Here is an 18,043-nt window from a genome sequence, read left to right on the forward strand (position 1 = left end):
GATCCTAGTGGATTGTGCAACCAGAGAATTACACTGAAAAATATAAATAGTTCTCTGCATTAACTCTGTCAGAAAGGAACCATTCCAGTGGTCAGGTATTTGTTGGAGAAGCACAAGCTGGCGTTGCATGTCAGGCCCCTGCAAAAACCTGGACATAGACTCTGTGGTAATCAACTGGGGACCTGAAGACACTGACGGGGAGACCCTCCTAAATAATTCACTAAATTTTGACCATTTCAAGAGTTCCAAGTGGAAAGTTACTAGTTGGCCAGGAAATGCAAGCCAAGAATGCTCCAAACTAACAACATTTGGATAGTCACTTCGGCCACGTGCAGGCCTCGACACATGCCCAACATCACGCTCTGCACACCCTGCCATTTTTTCTATTCCTTCCCACTCGCCCAAATCCCCAAGCCACCAGACCCACATCCCTAACACCGCTCAGCTCCAGCTTGCCATAACCACTTTTATGACTCTCTACCTCCTGAACAAACTGCCACCTGATCCCACAATTACCTAGATACGCATTCTTTCTCAGCCGGTGTCAGGGTTTGGCTGTGGATCTGGGTGTACTAATCACAGATACTGGACACTCCTGCAAAGAATGACATGGCATGCCTTTCCCCAATACAGCTGAATTGAAGACAAATGTGTTCATTTCAATTGTACTTTGTATTTTTGACGAGACTGAAATCGAATTTCCAGCTGGACGTTTGGAGCTCTGTACAGTCAGTTCTTATATAACATGATGGGTGTGTTCCTGTTCAAACGTGCAGTATAGAAAAATTGCTCTTTCCAAACCGCTTAAAGTGTTGGCATTGTAATCGTGTGACAGTTAAGACACACCTTTTAAAACTTTGTGCTGGAGGAGTAACATCCCGAATTCGTTAATCGCTACTGCAAAATTGTGGTGACGTTAAAGCAGAATGTTATAACAGCAAGAGCTGTACAAACACCTTACAACATAAAATGATTGGACAAGCAATCACAGTCAGAATATCCAGGCCATTGGACTTAATGCAGACTCTATCACGTTGTTATTGGTGTCATTTTCAACTGAACGATGAGTTTTTATCAGCAGAAAGGGCACATGACATCTTGAGTATGTGGGATAAAGAACTGACAGGGTAAATTCTCCTGCATGCTCGAAAAATAACAAATGTTGTTGATTCAGTGTGAACTATATTGCAGTAAATGGTCAAATAGGGTCTGCATCTAAAAGACTGTGGGTATAATGCATGGCATCTGATCTTAACAGAACAAGCTTATCGGCAGATAACCAGAGTTAGGACAGTTTGATGTTCTGGGTTAGGTTCCTTATCTCATCACTCTGTTGTATTGATGCTGTTTTCATGATCTGATGACCCGACAATACATCACGTTACATCGTGCTTTATTTTACATCGCGATCAGATGTGGTTTGTCCATTTGTCTCCTTAGGCTTGTATAAGAAATGACAAAGATTCACTGTATTTATCAGTCCTCAGTCGTTACAGGATGGCAAGAGATAATCACAGTTAATCCAAGTTTCAAGAAGTTGGCCGAACAGCAACAATTCCGGGCAGTGTAGTCCAGTACAGAATGAAGCATTGAGTTCATTGTATTGGAGCAAAGTATACCACAGGAAGGGAGTGAGGCTTTGCTAGCAAGACGGTTGTCAGAAGGTCACCTGGATTTATTCATTCAGAATGTGGCTTTCACTGGCTGTGCTGTCACTTATTCCTCCCGAGAATGTGGTAGAGAGTGAGCTCACTTCCTTAACCACTACAGATTACTGGAATATTGTGTGCATTTGTTCATGGGTCAGCACCTTCAATCTTGGAGATGGATTGGAAAGAATGAAACTTTTCACATTGGGAACCTGCTGGGACTTTCAAATATCATGAGACCTCTGGGAGAAATTGTTCCCCTAATAAAAGGTTCAAGAAAGAGACAACACAGGCTGAAGTTATCTGCAAAAGTAACAGATATGTAGTAAGATATGTTTTTTGTTCACACAACGCTTGGTGTTTGTGTGGAGGGGCTTGCTGGAGTTCTAATGGGGGCTGCTCAAACTGACGCTTTTAACAGGAAACTAGGTAATTATTTGAATTTCACTGAGAGGTGGAGAATCAATGGACAGAACAGAGTGTCACAGTTATTCAGTTTCTGAATCTCAAACTCCCAGTTTGTCAATGAGAACTTGGTCACTGACATCAAGAGATGTCAGCATGCTGACGCTTGGCTTGGGAGTCTTTGTTGTGGACATCGAGCTTTACTCACTGTCAACCTCCATAAAACAGGACCTGTCTAATAATGTGCAGATGACACAAATTGACAGTGCAGTAAACAGTGAAGAGAATAGTAGCAGAATTTATGAGGGCACATGCAGTAGCTATTTCCAGTCGGTCTGAGGATGAAAGTGGTCCACAGGATTCCTGATATTCTCACAATGAACTAGTCAGAGCCAGGCTTCCTTATTGTTAGTGGCCAATTAATATGAAGCACAGAATCCCAGTGAATCAGACACGAGACATGGGAGAGCTTTCTGTTTGTTATAAAGAGCGAAACAGTCACCCAATGACCGTGGGGGAGAGACATTTCCGGTATTTAATGAAAATCAAACTCTGTCATGGCAAAGCCTCAAAGTTGCTGAGGGATTGTGATTTGTAAAGCATATTCCACGTGAAGCTTGTTCAGAATCAGTCACAGATTTTTTTAAATCTGCAATCTGACTAGATTGATCCTGAAGGCAGAGGTTTTAGAGACGCTGGAGAGAAGATTTACCACCATGCCTCCTGGACTGGAGGGTATTTCATGAAGTTAGATTGAGGGGCCGAGGGCTTTTCTCATTGGAATGAAGAAGGATGCCGGGTGAATTGATAGGGGTGTATAAGATAATAAGAGCCACAATAAGATAGAGTGGATATCCAGAGACTTCTTCCCAGTACAGAAATGTATTTTTAAGGAGGCATAATTTAAAGGTGATTGGAGGAAGGTTTCGGGGAGATGAGAGGTAAGTTCTTTCTATGCACCGACCAGACTCTGTGGCAGGTGGTAGTTGAATAAGATGGATTACGGATGTTTACACGACTCTTCGATAGGCTCATAGAAGATAGGTTATGCAGATTAGTTTGACCTTAAAGAAGATTAACCGATCAGCACATCATCGAGGGCTGAAGGACCTGTACTGAACTGTTCTGTATCAATTGTCCTCCACATCATTGACTCCACTGTCAGTTAAATTACTGATACCTTAAATCCTCCTGAATGATAATGTTTAATGACGTTTCACCACTTTCATCGGGATCATTCAGTTTCTGTTCGATTCTTCCAGCAAACGTGAACCAATTGTTGTAATTGTACTATTCTCCACCACGACCTTGGAGAGAAATTGGGAATATAGCGTTGAGACAAAGAATCAGTCATGATCACATTGAAGGGGAGAGCAAGCTGTAGGGGCTGAATGCTTCTTCCTGCTCCTGGTTTCTGTCAGCTAAATGTCCTCCTGATAATCTCATCCTTAAAAGTATCAATGATTACATTGGGGAAGCATATCAGTAGTTGGTTTCGTTCAGACAATCCTGCATCTTGAAAATTTGATTTTTCTTTGCAGTGACGAAGAACAGTCAGTCTGAGAATCAAAGTGGTCCTCAGGATTCCTGATGGCGTCTCAGTGAAAAACATCACAGGAACGCTTCTTTCCTGTTAATAGCCAATCGCGAACAATAAAGACAGACACTTCATGGAACTTCCGGATTGTTCACGGACCCTGGATGTTAATTTGCTTTGTGATTTACAGACCATATAGATGTAGATGAATTACACTGGATATCCGCAAGTAACGTGAGGATGGATATTTATAAACATTGTAAAAAATATCTTAAGGGTATCCTAAAATGTTTTAAAGGTAATTTAACTGTTTTGAAATTTATTCAGCATTGTTGAGGGAATGGGAGGTAATTTCAGAAACCGAGAGAGAGTTAGAGACACAGATAGAGAGTCACAACCACAGGTACAGGATAAGATTGCCCTGGAGATGTTTCGGAGCTCACTCTGTGGCCTACACAAGGCAAGGCAGCAGCAAATGGAATGCAGTCATTTCTGGTTATATGGACGATGTTTTGTTTTCTATTTATCACAGTATTGTCCCTGTCCTGGGAGAGTTTGATGTGGACAATACAAAGGGAATTTTACTCTTTCTCTAACTCAGTGCTGTTCCTGACCTGTGAGTCGTTGATGAGAACAGCGTAATTGGGCTTTAATCTGTACTTCACCCTATGCCAACACTTTTCTGTGAGAGATTGATGGGGACAATGTCGTGTAATTTAAACAAAACCTAATTTCATGCTCAACGTGGCCTGAGTTTCAAAGGATTCCAGTCTATTGTTAGATTACTCGACACTGAACCTACTTATAGACTCCAGAAGCAACAACGATATTTTCTCCCTATCTAATCCTGCAGTTCCTGTCATTGACTCTCAAACTTTCATCATTTAGACCATTCTGAATTCCAGGGATACAGTCCTGGGCTTGTGTCATTTCCATGGCCATTGAACCCGTACCGTCCAGCTATAGGTCTGTGAATCTACTGCATTCATTTGCACATGTACTCCCATGTCCCCAACCCGTTCTTGCCTTTCCCTGTTTATATAGTCGCTGTCAGCGCTGTGCTGACATGAATTGACTATCTGAAACAAACCTATAATGGCTAACAGACACTTTTGGAATCATTTGTCCTGGGTTGGCAGATTAAAACGCATCTTGCACTTCATACATTATCCTTGAAAGTGGAGTCGCAGGTAGATAGGATAGTGAACAACGCGTTTGGTATGCTTTCCTTTATTGGTCAGAGTATTGTGTACAGGAGTTGGGTGGTCAGGTTGCGGCTGTACAGGACATTGTTTTGACCACTGTTGGAATATTGCGTGCAATTCTGATTCCCTTCCCATTGGGAAGATGGTGTGAAACCTGAAAGGGTTCAGAAAAAATTTACAATGATATTGCCACGGTTGTAGGATCTGAGCTACAGGGAGAGGCTGAACAGGCTGGGGCTGTTTTCCCTGGAGCATCGGAAGCTGAGGGGTGTCCTTGTAGAGTTTTACAAATTTGTGATGGGCATGCATAGGATAAATGGCAAAGTCTTTTCCCTGTGGTCGGGGAGTCCCGAACTAGTGGTCATAGGTTTAGGGTGAAAGGGGAAAGATATAAAGGAGACCTAAGAATCAACTTTTTCACGCAGAGGGTGGTCCGTGTATGGAATGAGCTGCCAGAGTATGTGGTGGAGGCTGATACAATTGCAACAATTAAGAGGCATTTGGATAGGTTTATGAACAGGAAGGGTTTGGAGGGATAATGTCCGGGTGCTCGCAGGTGGGACTAGATTGGGTTAGGACATCTGGTAGGCATGGATGGGTTAGACCGAAGGGTCTGTTTCCATGCTGTGCATCTCTATGACTGTATCACTCTATCTCTCGGCCTCCTGCTGATGAAATAAACTGAGATGTGAATCGATGCATTTTCGACGTTAGAGGAGGGATAATCTAAACTAAATGAGAAAATGTTAAACTGGATGCAGGAGCAGAGAAGCTTCAATTTGTGTCTGAATTCTGTCAGCACATGTGACATTCATACATTCCTACGTTGTAGAAATGTTAATTTACAAATTTAACTGTAAAAGCAGGATATGGGCAAGTCTGTTACAAAGTTTCCATTGATTAAGATGCAGATTCCAAATCCTTTTAAAGTCCGTGCCCTGATATTTTTAAAAGTCTGTCTAACTTTCCAGACTTTAAGAGGAAAATACGATCGACATATGACAGGTCAGCTACTGAATTGTATGTGCGTGGTCTTGTTCAGAATCTGTCAGAGATTTAACGTGGAGTAAGATGAATTTTATCCAGAAAACAGGCATTTATCAAGGGCCAGCCTGAAGTAACTTGCTTTCAAATTTTGTGTTCTCTAAAAATAAAGAAATCGATTTACCATTAAGCAAGCCTCTCGGATTGTGAATCATTAGTATATATTTGTGAAAGAGTAACTGTGTATGCGAACGAGCGAGTGTGGATTAGTGGTGTCTGTGACTGATTGAATGAGAGTTGGTGGCTGAGATAGTTTGAGTGAGAGGTTGTGTTCGAGTGTGAGATTCTTAGATAGGGAGTTCGTAACGCTCTACTGTGTGTGACTGAACATGTGTGACTGCATGACAGTGTGTCTATGTATATGAGCTATGCAAGAGTTTGTGATAGACACTGTTAAGGCAACTTTACTCTGTAATCGAACACAGAGGTTCCCCTGATACTAGAGTGTTTGTGGACATATCTGTACATTGTATGTAACCCTATTCTTCCCAGACCCTGGGAGGTTAAGCTGGAGAAAGTGCACAGGGAAACATACTCTGCCTCTGAGCCAGTGACATAACTATGCCACGTGTGTTTGATAGGGACAGTGTGAGAATAGTTGTTTACTTAGTCATTATCTAACTTCATGGTTGACATGGTCTGGGAGTTAGAAAAGCTGAAGTGGAGAGACAGCTTTCTTTGAACTTAACCCCATCCTCTACCTAAATACAATGTGAAAGAACTGCAGATGCTGTCAATCAGAAACAAAAGTCACTGAAAACCTCAGCAGGTCTGGCAGCATCTGCGAAGACAAATCAGAGTTAAAGTTTCATGTTTGCTTCACATAAAGGGTGACCGGATACGAAGTGTCTGGTTTCTTTGCTTAGATGCTTCCAAAACTGCTGAGCCTTTATCAGCAATTTCTGATTATTTTTCCTATTCTCTCCCTGCTCTACGAATTGATCCCCTCAATTAGCTTAGATACTTTGTTCTGCTGTACATCAGCTCGCTGACAACACATGGAATTCCAGTCTCTAACTCAGTCTTGAGTAAATGAATATATAATCCCAGAGGTGTGAAATTCCCCTGCCCGATCACTGTACATTTCGCTGACTAATGCACCTAACATACACATGTCTGATCACTATGGGCAATTTAGCATGGCCAATATTACCTAACCTGCACATGTCGAAGTAAACCAGACCATCCGAAGGAACCCCACGCAAACACGGGGAGAACTTAAAAACTCAATATACAGTCGCCTGGAATCAAACACAAGTCCCTGGAACTCTGAGGCAGCAATGCTAACCACTGAGTCACCGTGCCACCCAAACAGTTGGGTTAAAAATTGGGACTGAGAATACAAAAAGCTGTAGTTCAATTTCTGTTACATTCAGTTTCCCCAAAAATAAAGTTTATTGAGTACACCAGTTCAACAAGACATTTCAGTACCACCTTCTCAAGGGTTGATGTGAATGAGGGATAAATGCAGAATCCAGCCAGTGATGCTCACGTCCGATGAACAAACGAAAACATCATTCCTTTGCCTTGCTAATACCTTGCTGCCCCTGCAGATTAACTCAATGTTTTTGATATCCCAGGAAACACAGATCCCTCTCTACGTCAGAGTCATATAACATCTCCCCATTTAAACTAAAGTCGCTGTCGATTCTCCCTGACAAACATTACACTCTCCACTTTATATTGTAACCGACAATGCTTTGCCCATTCACTTACCATCGCTACATTGATCTATGTGACAGCAGCTTACTTCCACTTCACAATTTATTTTAAAATCGTTTCACCAATAATATACTCAAGTTTTAAATCAAGACTGACTTGAACGGATGCCTGTTGGAAATCCCAAAATCTTACTGTCACTGTTTGTCCCTTATTCAGTGTGTCTGCCTGTTTCGCTCTGCTCGCCCAGAATATCTGTGAATTGCCACATTCATCCGTTAGCCTTTCGGAGATACTTCATGGTTTCCATATCTCCTGTAAGATGACAGTAAAAATTCCTCACTTCCCTCGGCTCATGCCCTGGTCATAATTGCCAAACCGTCCAAATATTTGGTGACGCCAACACTTAAACTCTACGATTTGTGTCCAAGGATGTGGACAACGATGTTGAATCACTTAGTAAAATCCAGCGTAAAGGAGTACTTGGCTGAAAACAAATACAGTTCTACTAAGGGACTGTAGTCAAAATAACATCGGGATTTCCAAACATCAAAGCTTCATTAAACAATCCTGAATGTCAGATAAACAGGACATTCATACACCTGGGTCAGAATCAAGACTTATTCCCCCCGACACCGAAAGGTTCCTGTATCAAACAATACACGGTATTGGAATCAAATGCAGTTGTTGTGAGCAGGACATAGCACATAGGTTGAGGAAAATTGCCCATGGGGATGATACGATTCAGGAATCTAATTGGAAATCCAATCTGTATTTTCGTTTAAAATGGGAACCCTCTTGGATAACAATTGAGAATTACTCTGTGTGTGTGTGTGTGTTTGTCTGTGTGTGTGCGCATGCGTGTGTGTGCGCGCGCACGTATGCGCCTGTGTTTCTGTGGTGATAATTGAGAGTGAGTAAAATGTCTATCACTTCTCAGATTATACCTTTCTTCAAAATGTTTGGTTCGGCATCATCGACTGACAATTACTTTGTATTTAACCCTGTGTTATCAATTGATCTCACAACTTCCTAAATACTGTTTTCAAGGCTTCATCCGTTGTCACATCTTAGATTTGCTCGTATCCTTTTCAGACTGTCCTTCAGCCACTCAGTGACATCCCAGACTCTGCAACCAGGCAGGCAGCGTGCTCCCTGGTGTCGCACCTACACTGTCACAGACATCTGCCTGATGCCCGAACAATGCAATCCCCTTATCACTATTTTTCTCCCACTTCTTTTGTTTTCTGCATTAATTAAATTCATAGAAGGTTCATTTAGACTCGGAAGCAAGAAATGTAACTTTTCGATTTGAAAATGGAGGGATGCAGAACACAGGCCCAATGCTGAAATTCTGTCCAAGCAACAGTGTTAAACCTTTTTCATCGTTCTGTGGTTCCTAACATTTATACATTTCCTGTACTAACGTATTGAAGTATTTCAGGGGGTGTGTGCTGCGTTGTTACGGAATGTTGAACTGAGAATAAACGACCTAGTTCTCCAAAAATGTCTAGTTGCTTTCATTCAGAAAGTGGTTGCTGATTCCTCTCCTGGCGGCCAGAGGGGATCGCTCTCCCTCACCGCACGGCCCTGGCACTAGTCACCTGTTGCCTCCTCTCGCTTCCTCAGTGTCAGACTTTCCCCGCTGGTTGCGGCCACCATTTTGTGAAGTCACTGTACGGCCACTTGTGCCTTTGCGTCATTCAGAACATTGTGAGACTGTCAGAAATAAACGAATGAACAGGGACAGTAGCAAAGTGTCTCAGAAAAAAATCTGCTGCTTGTACAGTGACACTGGGAGGCCAGCAGTTGGCGGTATTGTATCACTTTAAACAAAGAGAGACAGAGAGAGTCTGATACATTTATTCATCAAATTTTAATTAATTCATTTTTTGATCAACTCACGTTAACACTTCTGTTAATATCGGATCTACACCCTCACTCCCAGGCGCCCCTCCCTTGTCTTGGGTAGTTCTTGTGCAGGTGGCCCTATTCCAAACAACACTTGCTGCTCTTTGACTCCTTGTGATCCTTACTCTGATACCCTCCTCTTTGCGGTTCCTGCTGAAATTCATTTCACAGTCGGCGACCATACACCCAGAAGAACGTAAAGTCTCACACTTTCTCATTGCTAGGATGAATATTTGAATCATAAGCATTCATATTACCTGTGTGGTATTTCAAAGTCCCTTGCATTGCTGTAACCTTTAGGACAATGGTCTTATAGCCAAGAAATGGGGTTTGTGTATGTGGATCTTCATTGTCTGCCAGGGCCATTCATTAACATGTTTCCCTCTGAGCTATAAAGAACAAATGAACACAAGAAATAGCAGCATGAGTCTGGAATTCGGCTCCTCGAATCTGCTCCGATATTTAATACAATCATGGCCGATCTCATCTATGAAGTGTTTTGAGAGGTGAGAAATGGCATACATTAACGCCCAGATTGCTCAGGCCCTCGATAATTCGCCCACAATCGTAATAGATCCGTGCAGACGTCATTTCTCTGGCACTTCTCTCATCCCTGTTACATCTGGATAACACGGACACCTGCATCAGACTTCTGTATATTGGCTTTAGCTCTGCCTTGAATACCATCATGCCAACAAGACTCATCGACAGAGTCTGAGTCCTGGGACTCTTTCCTCACATCGAGAAATGGATCATTAACCTTCTGACCTGCAGATCACAATGAATGCGGATAGTTGGTAACTCCTCCTCTACAATTATCCGCAATACTGGTGCCCTTCAAGGCTGTGTACTCAGCCCACTCCAACACTTATTACCCTCCCATGACTGTACCGCCAAATTCAGCTCCAACTCCATTTACAGATTTATTAATGACACCATCTTAGTGGGTAGGTCTCAAACAACAGTGAGACAGTGTACAGGAAATAGAGCTTAGTGACATGGTGTAAAGACAACAATCTTTCCCTCAATGTCAGCAAAACAAGGGAACTGGCCATTGACTTCAGGAATTCGACCGAAGGACAGACACTGGTCTCTGTCGATGGTGCTGAGTTGGAGGAGATGGACAGCTCCAGGTTCCGAGGAATAAATATTACAAACAATCATTCTATCCATGTCAAATCTACAGCCAATAAAGCACATCAATGCATGAAGAAAATTTATCATTTTGGCAATAACACTGACAAATTTTTACATTGCACTGCAGAAAACATTCTATCCAGACCCTTCGTATGGTAACTGCTCTGCCCGTACTGAAAGAAATTACAGAGATGCGTGTACCTCACCGAATCCATCAAGCAAATCACATTTCCTTCCATTGACCCAGTCGTGACTTCCCACTGCTTCAGGAATGCAGCCAAAACAATCAATAGACAATAGACAATAGTTGCAGGAATCGGCCATTCTGCTATTCAAGCCTGCACCACCATTCAATATGATCATAGCTGATCATCCTTAATCAGTATCCTCTTCCTGCCTTATCTCCATAACACTTGATTCCACAATCCTTGAGAGCGCTATCCAACACTTTCTTAAATGAATCCAGAGACTGGGTCTCCACTAACCTCTGGGGCAGAGCAATCCACACAGCCACCACACTCTGGGTGAAGATGTTTCTCCTCATCTCTGTCCTAAATGGTCTACCCCGTATTTTTAAGCTGTGTCCTCCGGTTCGGCACTCATCCATCAGCGGAAACATGTTTCTTGCCTCCAGAGTGTCCAATTCTTTAATAATCTTGTATGTCTCAATCAGATCCCCTCTCAGTCTTCTGAACTCAATGGTATACAAGCCCAGTCGCTCCAGTCTTTCAGCGTAAGGTAGTCCCGCCATTCCAGGAATTGACCTCGGGAACCTATGCTGCACTCCCTTAATAGCCAAAATGTCTTTCCTCAAATCTGGAGACCTGAACTGCACACAGTACTCCAGGTGTGGTCTCACCAGGGCCCTGCACAGCTGCAGAAGAACCTCGTTGCTTCTACACTCAATCCCTCTTGTTATGAAGGCCGGCATGCTATTAGCCTTTTTCACTACCTGCTGTACCTGCAGGTAGTGAAGGCCCTTCCCACTACCACAATGTTCTTTTCCAACATCTTCCATTGGATAGAAGATGCAAATGTTTGAAAATGCACACCAATGGATTCAGGAACAATTTCTTCCTTGCTGTTATTAAATTTATTAATGGACCTATCATATATTAGAGTTGATCCTTCTCTGCACCTGCTCAAAAGCTGTGAAACTATATTAAACTGATGTCCTTATGTAAGGTATGATTTGTACTGTAGAGAATGCAACACAATATTCTTCACTATTTCCCAGAATGTTTGACTATCATAAAACAAGCAAAATCAATCTGCATACCATACGTTTGGGTCTGGTCTGCTCGATAACGCCTTCAGCCTATGTCTCCTGTGGTCTGTGTAAAAGACTTTCTCTATCCATTACTTCCGTGTCTGTCATAATTTCGAAAGGATCTATTTAGTCCCCCTCAGCCTCGACGTTCATGTGAAAGAAATGGTTTATTATATTGTTTCGCATCATTTGCGATGGGAGGTGGCAGGACTGCAGAGTTTATATCTGATCCGTGAGTGATGAAGTCAATTAGCTTTGTCTATCCGTTGCTTCTTATGGTTTCTGGCATGCAACTATTTCTGTGTCGTAGCTTCACCAGGTTGACACCTTACGTTTAGATATCCCCAGTGTATGCACTCTTAGAACATAGAACATAGAAAATTACAGCACAGAACAGGCCCTTTGGCCCACGAAATTTAATCCTAATGTCAAACATAGTAACCTAACGTACGCAACCCTCAACTCACTGCTATCCATGTGCATGTCCAGCAGTCGCTCTAATGTCCCCAATGACTCTGCTTCCAGCACCACAGCTGGCAACCGATTCCATGCATTCACAACTCTCTGCGTAAAGAACCGACCTCCGACGTCTCCTTTGTACCTTCCTCCTAATATCTTCAAACTATGACTTCTCATACCAGTGAATCCTGCCCTGGGGAAATTTCTCTGGCTATTGATTCTCTCTATTCCTGACATTATTTTCTATACCTCGATCAGGTCTCCTCTCTTTTTCCTTCTCTCCAGAGAGAAAAGTCAGAGCTTACTCAAACTTTCTTCATAAGGCAAGCCCTCCAGTCCAGGCAGAATCCTGGTAAACCTTCTTTGCGTTTTCTCCAAAGCTTCTGCATCTTTCTATAGTAGGGCAGCCAGAACTGGACGCAATATTCCAAGTGTGGTTTCATCAGGGACTTGTAGTGCTGCAGCAAATCCTCGCAGCTCTTAAACTCGATCCCCCATTAATGAAAGCCAAAACACCATATGCTTTCTTAATAACCCTATCCACTTGAGTGACAACTTTGAGGGATCTATGTACTTGCACACCCAGATCTCTCTGTTCCTCCACACTGCCAAAGATCCTGTCTTTAATCCTATATTCAGCATACGTGTTCCACCTTCCAAAATACATCACATCACCTTTATCCAGGTTGAACTCCATCTGCCATTTCCTAGCGCAGCTCTGCATGCTATCTATCTAGCGCTGCAGCCTGCAGTCGCAGTCTATACGGTCGACGACACCTGCAACCTTATTGCCATCTGCAAATTCACTAACCCACGCTTGAACCTCCTCATCCAAGTCATTTATAAGTACTGCAAAGAGCAGAGGCCCAAGTACAGAGTCCTGCGAGACCCCATTCAACACTGACCTCCGGGGAGAATACTTTCCATCTACAACCACATTCTGCCTACTGTCAGCCAGCCAATTCTGAATCCAAATCGCCAAATCTCACTATAACCCATACTTCCTGACTTTATGAATGAAACCCCTGTACTCTTCATTTAACCAAGTTTGATCACTGGCTCCAAATCATAAACCTCCCATTCATCTGCTTCCCCTTCCCTTCCATTTCTTCGTTGTCATGTCTTTGGATTGTATTTTCTTTCGAGCCTTGTTAAAGTTATACAGTGCATCTTGGAGGCTGTCATTGATTTATACCATGCAGAAGGACTGGTTACACTTACAACAGTCTCTACCACACTGATTAAAAGGCAGAGCTTTTCGGAACAGCTGAAACAAAAATAGACCAGGTTTCTTCAGGATTAAAGCACCTATCACTGCCGAGAACAGAGAGAACTCCTGAGCAGGTGATGACTTCTCTGTATCTTGTTCAGAGTACCATGCTGTTTAGTTGCCTGAGAAACAATGACATCGTTGCTGGCAGCAGACCGCCTATGTCATTGGTGAATTAGTGGCCAATCATCAATTAGCTCCTTGTTACAAACCAAAGTTGCATCTGTGTATAACTCCGTTCATCTCCAATCACACTTCAATTATTGTATCACTATCAGGTGAATTGCTGTCAAATCTTGCAGCCATCCTCCACTTATGATCTGTTTGTTAGGTCGCTCTTTTCACATTTTAGTCCACAATTAAATTCAATTCTTTCAAAAAATGTTTTTTTTCCATGTATTCGCCCTGAGAAAACTAAAATGCCATTTCAAAAACGCATTTTCTTGCAAAATGCATGATGCACATTTTTTAAAAAAAGTGCAGTCTATTTATTATTTTTCCCTTCTTGGAATGTTATGCAACCTTCGCATTTCTTAAAGATTTTACGTATTCACCATTTCTATTTTAGGACAATACATCTGAATTCACAATAGGTTTTCTAGTGATGTGTATAATAAAACGGTTACAGCAAACGACACCATTGAAGTATCTTGCATTGTTAATTTGAAACTTTTAAAGAAGGCCAGTGGATTACAATCTATGTAATTTTGTATTTCATTGTTCTTTGTTGGGTGGTCTTCGAAGTGCTGAAGATCTAACAACAATCCCAAAGTCCCCTTTCCTGTGGAAGAGGACATTTCCAATGATCGGTATTGATACTAATAGAAATATCCTCCAGGTTCTCAATTCCTAATTCATCATCCTGGAACAAGAAAGCAGTTCGACCCAATTCAGAAGCATCAGCGGCCATTTTGAAAAGACTGGAAAACACAGGGATGGCCAACATAGGTTCACCGATTCAAATTGCTTTCATCCTTTCAACATTAACTTCGCACTCTGATAACTAAACCACCTTTTTCTTATTTCGTTCAAAAACTTGTTAAAGGTGCAGCTGTCCAGCTAAAATTATGGTCAAATTTCCTGTAAAGTCAAACAATCCAAAAATCTATTAATTTCTCATTTAGTTTTAGGAAAGTCTACTGGTATCACTTTTGCTATCTCCATCAACATCTGTGTGCTAATGTGAGCACGTCTGTGTGACTGTACGTGCACGTGTGTCTCTCTAAGTCGATATGTGTGCTTCTATCTGTAGGAGTCTCTTCACATCTCTCTGTATATGTGATTGTGTCTGAGTGTTTGTACGGATTTCCGTCTGTCACACACACAGAGAGACAGGGACAAAACACACACACACACAGATGTACAGATAGATTGGGGTTTAAACCCCATTTCAATTGTTACAATCCCGAAGACAACAGAGAGCCCGTTGCACAGAGTACAGACACAGAGATATATAAACATGGAGACACACACTAATACACACAATGAGACACAAACACACTCACATAGGCACAGATAGTCAGACAGAGATAGATGGGTAGACACACACAGAATCACAGAGACAGGAACACACGATAATGCACACACACATTCTGAGATGCACATGCATAAATCCAAACTGAATCAGTGTGCAGTAACTGACACTGTGCTGTGTCTAACCATCTGTAGCACAATCTGTGTCCATCAGCTCGTTCCCAGTTTTATCATATGAAATATTGATGAGAAAGTGGAACAGTCGAGTGAGGTCTCTCGGCATAATATCCGTGAAAAAGTGAATCTAGTTAAAAGTTCATGGTCATTTGAGCAACTGACAGACTTGTATACCACATCTGTGTAATCACTGGATGTCCAGCTGCGAAATGGATTGATGATGATGGCAAGTACTTATGTTCTCCATAATTAGATAGAAATAACTTGCAGTGCAGCTTGCTCAGCACCACAGTCACAAACATTCTCTGTCTCCACCACCCACACTCAGTAGCAGTGGAGTGTACCACAGACAAGATGCACTGTCGAAATTGCCCAAAGTTCCTCTCAAAGCAGCTTCCAGAACCACAGCATTATGGCGTGGAGCACTGAGCACAGCAGAGACAAGGGACACCAGTTGACAATTCCACATCATGCCACTCGCCACCCTGGCTCGGAGAAACGTCTCAGTTCCACAAGTGCCGTTGGTTGGAAATCCTGGAACTCCCTCCCTTACATCATTATGGGTTTATATGGACAAAATGAATGGCAACCCTTCAAGAGGATAACTCATCGTCAACTTCGCCAGAACAATTATATCTGAGTAGTACGTGGTAACCCAGAGGCAATGAGCCAAACACATTAATGAATCACAAAAACAAGTTCACTATTTGGAACCCACTTGCTCCAGTGCTGAGCTTTTGAATAAGTTGTGTCCATATTCCAGAAAAGTGAAATACGATTTTATTTGAATGTTTCAAATTCTGAACAGGCTTCAAAGGTTAGATGGTGAGAAATTGATCCTGTGGGTCTGGATAGCTGAAACACGATAACACAGTCTCAGGACTTGCAGAAAAGCTCTGCAGTTCTGGCAGCATCTGTGAAGAGAAGTCAGTGTTTAAGTTACACCATTTGCAGATCTTTTAGTTATTATTGCCACACTCTCAGGGTAAGGTGCAGGTTATTTGGGAATGAGATGAGGAGAGCGCGATTAACTGTATGGCCTCTGAGACTTTAATAATATCTCTCCCTGACGATTGCTGATGCACCCTCACTGAATGCATTTCAGATTGGAAGAAACAGATTGCTCGTGTCGCAGGGAGTCACGCTATATGTGGATTGGACAGGAAACTGGATATGAAATCTAATTATAGCTTTGATTGGATTGAGTACTAGAACAGACTGAACATGTTAAACAGGCTGTATAGATCCCTCATTCTTTCATCAGTGTTATCCCCATTCCGACTTTTCAGTAATTTTTATTTTTATAACTTCCTACCGCTCTGCTGAATTCCCCGACTCTCATAACACATGGGCAAACCTTTCCCTTCTCTCGGCAGATGTTGCATGACCTTATCAGATTCCTCTGAATGGCCTGTGTTTATTTCAGCGAGAATTACATCTCCCTATTCCTGTTTCTGTGAGAGGAAACATACTTCAATCCGACTCCTTGATATTCTGTTTGTTCACAGAGAAAGGAGGCATTGTTCTGTCCAAATTCATAACATGCTCAGAAGGGCATCAATATATTGTGATGATTTTAAAAATAAAATATCTTAAACATAATGAAATTCATGATGAAAACACGAGACGCAATTCGATCTGTAAGGGGCAGGAATTCAGTCATGCGAGGTGAAAGTGAGGACTGTAGATGCTGCAGATCAGAGTCAAGATTAGAGTAATACAGGAAAAGCAAAGCAGGTCCGGTAGCATCCGAGGAACAGGAGAATCAATAATTTCGGGCAAAAGACAGTCATCAGCAATGAGGCTGGGAGCGTCCAGCCTAGACAGGTAAATGGGAGGGATTGGGGCTACGGACAAAGTAGCTGAGAGCGCAATAGATGTATGGAGGTGAGGGTAAAGGTGATTGGTCGGAGTGGACGGTGGAGCGGATAGGCGAGAACTGGGATAAGGTGGTCGGAGGCGGCAATCAGGCAAATAGCCACATTGATTCCCTGGGTTTCGAGGTTCCAGAGGCGGAAGATCAGACGTTTTTCCTAAAGGCGTTGGGTGGTGAGTGAGTGGTGATAGAGAAGTTCCTGGTCCTGCATGTCTCGGCAGATTCGCAGGGGGAATTCAATTCTCCCTCCACCAGTTGTTAATTTATATGATGCTCCTGACCCATCAAAACACAGATCTGAGTGAATGCACAAATAACCTCTCTCTATACATTTCACTCAGAATAATGTCAACAACAGGACGGATTAAAACAAAATGCAAACTGTGTTGAATGCAGGATGTAGGGAATCATGTTACTGTAGAGCCTTTACAGCACTGACATCAGGCTTTTGGCCCATCATTCACACGCCAGTCTGCACTCCCACTTGAAACCTATCCAATTACCCAGATTCTTGTCGGATTGAAGACTGTATGCAGTTTGCACATTCTCCCCGTGTCTGCGTGAGTTTCCTCCGGGTGCTCCAGTTTCCTCACACAGTCCAAAGATGCGCAGGTTAGGGTGGATTTGCAATGCTCAATAGTCATAAGTGTCCAGGTGAGTGTAGGTTAGGTTGGTTAGCCATGAGAAATGCGGGGTTACAGGAATAATGTAGAGGGTAGTATTGGTGGGATGCATGATGTGCCAAATGGCCTGTTTCTGCACAGTAAGAATTTTATGATCCTATGCTCTATCCCATCTTTCTCTCTCGATGACGTGAACTGTCACCTGATCAAATATCCCCTTCAATGAGTCAACGTTTGTTTTCTATTTGATAAAGAACTGCAGATGTTGCAGATCTGAGAGACAGCACAGACATTGCTGGGATACTCAGCAGATCCGGCAGCATTTGTGGGGAGTGAACCTTTTAGATC

The sequence above is a fragment of the Chiloscyllium plagiosum genome, unplaced genomic scaffold (assembly GCF_037043375.1).
Source record: "Chiloscyllium plagiosum isolate Xiang-an unplaced genomic scaffold, Cpla_swu_hap1 HiC_scaffold_46, whole genome shotgun sequence".
NCBI lineage: Eukaryota > Metazoa > Chordata > Chondrichthyes > Orectolobiformes > Hemiscylliidae > Chiloscyllium > Chiloscyllium plagiosum.